The sequence below is a fragment of the Puntigrus tetrazona genome, unplaced genomic scaffold (assembly GCF_018831695.1).
Source record: "Puntigrus tetrazona isolate hp1 unplaced genomic scaffold, ASM1883169v1 S000000006, whole genome shotgun sequence".
NCBI lineage: Eukaryota > Metazoa > Chordata > Actinopteri > Cypriniformes > Cyprinidae > Puntigrus > Puntigrus tetrazona.
This window is the reverse complement of record NW_025047686.1, coordinates 724,565-732,456: the sequence shown is the minus strand read 5'-3', so window position 1 is coordinate 732,456 and position 7,892 is coordinate 724,565. Positions and strand designations below refer to the sequence as shown.

The 7,892-nt window shown below is 37.6% G+C and overlaps 1 pseudogene; it reads right to left on the bottom strand.

Annotated features, from left to right (window-relative positions):
• Positions 1-1,640: 1,640 nt before the first annotated feature.
• LOC122332160 lies at positions 1,641-7,158 on the bottom strand (annotated as a pseudogene).
• Between the last annotated feature and the right edge of the window lie 734 nt (positions 7,159-7,892).

Genomic DNA, 7,892 nt, shown 5'->3' with positions numbered 1-7,892 from the left:
TGTTGTGGATGACAGAGCCAATCAGAGGGCGAGGTCACGGAACCTTGGCGGAGTGGGACATGGAGAGTGAGCCAATAAAATTTGGTTATTTGTGTCACGTTAAAGGCGAACTTCTGAATCAGTAGATTAACGAAGGTCGTCAAGGTATGGGGGAACGCTTATACAGTAATTTAAAAGATTTGTAAATAAATTTATCAAATAAAAACTAAATAATTAAAGCGGCCTTCAAAAAAAGAAATATCACTGAAAATATTTTTCTTCTAAGGTTTGACTTTATCTGTGGACGTTGCAATAATACGGGGTTATATAAAAATGGAAGATACGCTTAATGCATTAAACTCACTATATGCATTTATTTATTATAGTAAGTATTATATCTAGCATCGAACAGTGCTGCCAATGCTAGAAAATATTTTTCCGAATATTAAAATATGGGAACATATTACTATAAGCCTTTTCTTAAAAAGCCTTTTTGACGGAACTGCCTTCAACTACCTTTGCAACTGTACTGCAGATAAATCAGATTAGAGATCAATAATAGATTATTCTTTCTCATGCTTTTCTGTCCCGGACCCAAACCCTTCATGTTGTCTCATCAAAGCATAATCTCCATATAAGACTCAATCTTTTTTTTCTTTATTTAGAACAGCAAATAATTAAAAGATTTTAACAGGCACAATTAAATAAGTCATGTTTCAGAAACAAAAGGCACACTTTTTAAGACAACACAGTCACAGCTCACTTGAAATATATCAGTATGCATGTCACAGTTTAAAAATAAACGTCCAATTATGATTCCATAAATAATCCAAAATATTCAAAACTCCATTTGTGTCTTGAATAAACATTAGAAATCTACCATTAATGCAATGTCTGTTTGATACATAACATACATAGAAGTGGAGTAAAATCTTGTGGAAGAACCCTTCAAAATCAAAGCGTGATGTCTATGGGGCCCTTCCTGTTATTTGCTGACTTCCTTGCACACTGTACACCAGAGATTTGGCTTTATGATTCAAGCTGCATTTCGCTTTTTTCCCGCATTTCCCACCAGCTTTCCTATATTCATGCCCCAAGCCAGATGCAAAAGTATGAGCCATTTAATTAACTGTTAGTTTAGTTTGTTAGGCTCAAGTAAAGGAACAAAGAAAAGTCTCCCAGTAACTGGAGTTCTGCAAAGTAACACATCTGTCACCTGTAAAGTCTTCAGACAATCATAGATAAAAGCCCAGGTAACGTTATTACAGAATTAAGGTTACTTTAATTAAACCATATATTTTAAATTACTTTGTGGTGTTCCAATTTAAATCAGAGGAAAATCATATCCATAGAAGACAAACTTTGAGTGGGATTAAAGTTACTTCAACTTTGTTCTTTGCCATGTTACAATATAATATTATACTATTAATGAAGGTATACGTCAGTTAGACCAAAACCCATTAAGTGTGACATCTAAACATTGATTGTGTCTCATGCTCTCATTCAAGAATTTCATACGCACAAAATCTTCTTCACACAAATATGAATTCATCAGCATCAATAAGCAGGTTACCATTTTTGTTTTTTTTTTTTAAATCAGTTAATGCAGATCAGTCAATACTTCAGCAGCAGGTGTTGTTTAGAAGGCTGTAAACAAAAAATAAACATCGGGATGCAAGAGTGTCCTGTGCTGCGATGAGCACGGGGTTCAGAGGTCAGAAGTTAATGAGGAGGTCACGTTCCTGCACACTGGTAAGGGAAAGACTTCCCAAAAACAAAGGAGTGAAGGCCTGCCCGCAGCTTTCCGCTCATCGCCATGATGATATTCAGGTCGCCCTCCACTGTTAAATCCAAATCAGTTTTCAAGTTGCTGTAGAGATCTGAAAGGTTTTTACCCTTCTGCCTATAATTAATAATAATTAATAACACAATGAGTCTACCGTAAAATAAACAACATAATCTTCACGTAAACATGCAGCCAGCTATATGGAAGGACTATGTTTATGTAAATTAACTAAAATGTCATTTTAATTTTAAAAGAAAAGCTTTTTTAATTAATTTAAATAAACAATGCAGAGCAGTTAAAACATCAAAATATCATACAAAATCATTTTCTATTTATCGATTACATTTCGCTGCAATATTAATGACTAGTATTAAATAAAAAAAATGCTACAAAAGATTTCTATTTACATTTAAATGTACCACTAATATATCAAGCAGCACACAACTGTTTTCTAAACTGATAATAATAAAAATATTTCTTGAGCACCAAATCAGCATATTAAAATGATTCCTTATGGATCATGTGACACTAAAAACTGGAGTAATGATGCTGAAAATTCAGCTTTGCTTCACATTCCATTTAAAAATATTAAAATAGAAAGCTGTTACTTCCAACTATTTCATGCAACTGTGCGACTTTTGATCAAACACATGCATTATTGGTTAACAAAAATAAACTTCTATCAACATCTGAACCAAATTTCTGAAATGTCAGTATATATATCACCCACCTGTACATAGTACATAATAGTACAAAAATTGAGCTTGATATTACTGAGAGCTACTGTCATTTCGCTGCAGTAAGTCCAATGCACTTCATTTCTAGTTATAATATGTCCTATAAATGACACTTGTGTAGTATCTGTAGAAGCTGTGGGCTTAAAGCTGCTGTATTTACGTCTCATCCTCAATATATCTGAGCAGTGTCAGGCCTTTCTGTGCAGCAGGAGAAGGAAGTGGGACAAATACACACCGCAGAGACAGACCTGGTTTCAAAAGAAACACCTAGAGATTGACAAAGATGCAAACACATACACGTTATCAAGGCCGAAGCGGAGGATGTTATTATAAAGCTCAGAAGAAAGGGAGTTGCGTAGACTTACCTCATCTATGAAAGACTTCACAAGTGTGTCTTTGTGCATCACGTCTTGAAATATATTCCTAGGAAAAACCATAAAGTTTAGTTAGTGATTCAGAAGGTGAAGAAACCTCTCGCTTCCTCTTGAGAAACTTTAAGAGCTGCTTTTGATTCTCTAAAAAAAAAAAAAGACTGAAAAGTTGACTACTTGACATGTGACGGTGATTACATTGTTCTTGTATGTGTGCACACGAGGCGTATCGAACGAATGATATGGTGAGTGCCCTCAAATGAGATGTAAAATGTCTCCGTTTCACCTCTCGGGAAACTCTGTGAACTTTTAATGGAAAAATTCTCGGTCAAACAGTCGCCGACAGTCCTTGAAAACAAATCAATGATGCAGCTCTATGCTGGCCACAGCCCTGAACCATGACATTAACCGAGAGTGGAGAGTATTCACAATTTCAAGGACACGCATCCATTTACACAAGCATCTCAGAGCTCATTTCTTCATGCAGAGAATTCAGATCAAAATGCATTTACATTAGCAGCTTACATTAACATTAAAGCAATAGTAACACTGAATAATTGTTTTATAGCATTAACTAATCTAAATGTTAATTTCTACATAGCTGTATGAATTAACGTGTATACACAGCCATTCAGATGCTTTTGGTCATGATATTTTTAAAGGCTTTGGGAAAAAGTCTCTTATGCTCATAAAAGGTGCAATTATTTGATCTAAAATACTGTAAACGTGACATTATTATGAACTTTTATTACAATTTAAAACACCTTATATTTTAATGCATTATTAAATTAAGTTATTCCTGTGACAGCAAAGCTACATTTTCAGCAGTCAGTATCCTTATAAATGACTGCTGAATAAAAAATAATTCTCATATGCTGATTTACTGCTCAAGACATATTTCTCATTATTATTATTATTATTATTATTATTAGCATATTTATGAATTAGGATTAATGCATTCCTAATGCATGAACTAATTTGTGAACATTATTGTAAAGTATTACCTTTTAAAAAAGATTCTAAGAGCAATTAATATTTATTTGTTTTTTAATCAAAAGTCAAAATGTTAGTATTTTTATACAAAAGGCCACTAAACTATGGTTTGTCCCCGCTATCAAACACTGAGCTAGTTGATACGTCTTTTATCTCTCCGTGATCTCTCTTCGCTCTCACGTTTAATCTCTTTATAAATTTGGTAATTAGCGATATAATCAGCAGGATAATGTACAGTCAGTAGGTCATTAATCAGCAGCAGTCAGCATTAAACAAAACGAAACAAGATCAGTTCACTTTGCAATAACAGCCAACTCACTGTACATTTCCCTTGAATATATATTTTGCGCATTTGAATAAAATACCACGAGGTCTTGCTGTCCTGACAATAAAAATCAGCCAAGCATGATACAGTTTCCAGACCAAGAAGGTATGCAGAAGTCAAAGGTCATACAAGTCTGGTGTGTATGAGTCCTGGGCATTGATGAGGTTGTCAGAGCTGATGTCATCCTCGCTGGCGGCCTTCCAGAGGGCGCTGAGCTCGGCTCGCATGTAACGCCGCTGATGATACGTGTGCTCGTGGCAGGGTGGCATCTGCTTGACCGTGTTAATGTCCACGTCGATGTGGGTGGTGGGGTACGGGGAGTAGAGCACCTGCGGCAGGGCAGCACTGAAGCTGCCTGTGGAGTCCTGGGAAAGAGAAAAGAGGGACCTTTATCATGTTACCAAGCGGCCTCGACGGGTATGGGTCCACGTGATATAGTGCTGGATACTCTGAGGGACACTCTTGATACCTTAAGGAGGCCTTGAACAAAGAGGCCGGTGTCATATTTAAAGGAGCCGTCGGGGTGACACAGTCGAGAGCACTTTCTCTCTGCAGGAGTGAGGAAGAGGCACAGCGTGAGCACGATCTACAAAAAGAAACAGCGTTATTAGACTTTCATATTCAGATACGAATGCTGAGAATGTACAGGTGGGAATGCGCACCTTATTGACTTTCTCAGGATTACTGCCAACCACCATTGAACAGCCGCAGGTCTGAAGATGAGAGCTGATAGCCCTGTGATAGAGAAGAATGACAAACATCACAACCTAAACAATGAAAACAAGCAACTCAATTCAGATCATTGACTTCTACTAAAGATGCAATATGTCTTACTTGTGTAAAAAGTCTTCGTGACAGCTGTCTCCAATATCATCATCATTGAGCACGGTGTCCTTTAGCTGTAAACAGGAAGAGGATTGCTTTATGTGCTTCAGTGAGAGTGAGAAAAACATTCAAAACGTTTTAGAATTGCCAGAAAAAGAGCTAATATAATTATCACTGAGTGAAGATACATAATGTACAACCTTAAGAACTAACCAATGCATTGTTTGTAGTTTGTAGTAATATTTATTCATTAAAATTTGTGCTGTCAATCCATTCATCTTGATTAATCGTGATCCAAAATAAAGGTTTTTGTTAACACAATATGTGTGTTCTGTGTATATTTATTCTGTATATATAAATACACATACATACATGTACATACACATAAATATATCTATAGGCCCTATATAGGCCCTAATAAATATTACATTTACAAATATTACAATATAGGCCTTAATAAATATTACATTTATAAGAATTTACAATGTTCATTAATGTGTCAATGACATGTTGCTATTTTTTTGTGGCTTCTGGATCTATTAAAATGTTAAAAATTATATTAAAAATACCTTTAATTTCTTATATACCAGGATGCATAATTTTATTTTTCTAAAGTAAAATGTATTGTGATTTTTAGGGCACAAAACTTTCTTGATTTTATAATAAAGCCTAATTCATTCATCATTCATCAACCAAAAATTATATGTCCAAGAGATCGCCTGCTTTTCAAATTTAATTTATTTATTTTATTTCCTTGTATTTGTCTTATTATTTATTATTTATTATTGCATTAGCACTGTTTGTTTCATTCACTGCATTAGTCCTGTTATGTATTTAGAGCTATTGTACTGGTATTGTTTTAATTAACTTATTGCATTAGTGCTATTATATGTTCAACAAATGTTGTAATGATATCGTTTAATTTGGTCAGTATTGTTCCATTTAATTTTGTAAGTTAGTTTCATTATAAGTATGATAGAAGCAAGTTTGAGTTTGGCTCACAAACAAATCTCCTTCTCTCTCCTCACCATTTCCTACCTACTCTAAAAAGTGTCCAGAAGCCCCCAAAATGTCCAACTACTCACATCCACTTCCTCTGGCACACTGTGTTTCTTCATGGATGTGAAGCTCCATTATGGGAACAATCTCCACGACAACACAGGAATTATATTGTAGCCCTACATGATAAAACACACACGTAACATGCATTACGTAAAGTGAACAAATAGCTGGATCTCAAGTAAAAGATGCACGACTCTGAGGCGAAGACCTTCTGCATGCAGATCGTCCCTTGCGGATGATGTGTTTGAGTCTCTCCACACACACGCTGTGCAGCGGCAGGTAAAAGCTTAGCTCGGACTGCGGCAGGATGATCGACAGAGCGCAAGTGTTCTTGTCGCCCTTGAGTTCTCCGTCAAAAATCAGCGAGACTATGATGACTCCCTTTTCTGCCAAGACGAAGAACTTCACATCCACTGCGCGCTCTCCGCGCTACGCAAAATCTCGCCGTTCAGCGTGTGATTGGCCAGAAGCGTGACCTCTCCGTCGCTGAGCAGCGACAACCCCTGACCTCTGGGGGCCCAGATGTGCTGTACACGAGGTCCCAGGATGTTGTCCCAGTAAGCGAAGGTCGCGGCCAACACGGGACACCAGTCCTCGACCAGCACTTCAGTCTTAGCCACGCCGGGAGACTGCGGGGGACAGGCTGCAGACATGACGGCCGCTCTCACAGACCTAGTCACTCTAGTCGGTCTCACAATGCAGAAGTCAGTGGTGACAAACAGATTGCAACATCCCCCTGCTGTTACACTGCGCCCATGCAATCTGCCGAAGAGGAACAGAGAAAACACAGTGGAGAGGACTAGAAAGTGAAAACAGTGGCATGACACGTAAACCAGGACCAAAAAACGTTATAAAATTGCGTTAAAAAAAAAAAAAAAAAAAAAAAAAAAAGCACGAACTTAATAAGCATTCACTGATGTCAAAATATCAAAACACGTCAAAGCCTTTACAGAGATTCGTGTATCAGTACGTCGAGCTAATCGCTACACTTCACGACATTCATTTATAACACACGTCTGCATTCGCGCGAACAGTCGTGGTAAACCGGGTTTCCGTCGCCAGCACGTTACGCACACAGAATCCTACCTGCTTCGGCTCGAAACAACAACACATTCGTCAACCCTTTTCCTGGCTTCCTGCTGTCATTAGGCTCAAGGCTGCGAAGAAGCGAGCTGCTGAAGCGCAGGGCGAGGCGGCGCCCTCTGGCGGCCGAAGGAGTAATTTGATTACCCGGGATCAGAGAGGCGAGGGAGAAATTCAATTACCTCTCGAGTCGTTTTGTCAAACCATCACTTTAGGCTTTGAGCTGTGTTTAGGAAGATATAGCTATTATATTATAGTATCGAACTGTGTTGCGGACTATTTGCAATTATATTAAATTGATTTTTTTTCTAGCATGCACTGACACTACCTATGGACTTTCATAGCTAACTTCAGCGTGTTATTTAATAACTCGCGAATGACTATCGATATTTATTAATGGATCAGACTGAATTCGGGGCACTAGCGTACCATTCCAATGGTTTTGTCACAGTAAAAATGTTATAGTATGGGGTTCAAAACACAGCGCCAGTCAAACAGCTTCGCCCTTCAGTCTGAATAAATCCGCCATTTGGACTGAATCAGTCGAGTTCACCAAAGGACTGAATCGTTTGTAGCCGTTTTCACTTCATGACAAGACAGAGAGCTAAAAGAACATTAGATAAAGAAGGCTTTCACCTACAATCTACTGAAACCTTGCCTTGTATCGTTTGGCATCGACAGACGTCTTTATTAGTTAAACATCTGCGAGCAGCTTGTGAATGACTCGCTGC